This window comes from Heterocephalus glaber, unplaced genomic scaffold (genome assembly GCF_053883595.1).
Source record: "Heterocephalus glaber isolate CG9 unplaced genomic scaffold, H.glaber_assembly_v1.0 deba00001481, whole genome shotgun sequence".
NCBI classification, from domain to species: Eukaryota; Metazoa; Chordata; class Mammalia; order Rodentia; family Bathyergidae; genus Heterocephalus; species Heterocephalus glaber.
The window spans coordinates 37,875,001-37,875,291 of NW_028258317.1; positions in this window are offsets into that span (position 1 = coordinate 37,875,001).

Genomic DNA, 291 nt, shown 5'->3' on the forward strand with positions numbered 1-291 from the left:
ATGTAGTTAAGTGTGAAGGCTCTGGATTCAATCCCCAGTCCTATTAAAAAAATTCACCACCAAGCCCCCAATACCAGGATTTCCCCGTTAATAGTAACAAAAGTAAGAGGGAACACAGTCAACATTTGTTGAATGGTTTGTCACCAAGAAAGGGAATGAGCTAAATACTGTGTCATCATAGCTAAGCCTCAGAGAACTCAGAGAAAGATGAGCACTAACAGTATTCCTGCTTCCACGGATGGGAAACTGAGGCACAGAGCGATGATATGACATGTCCAAAAGAGTCCAGAA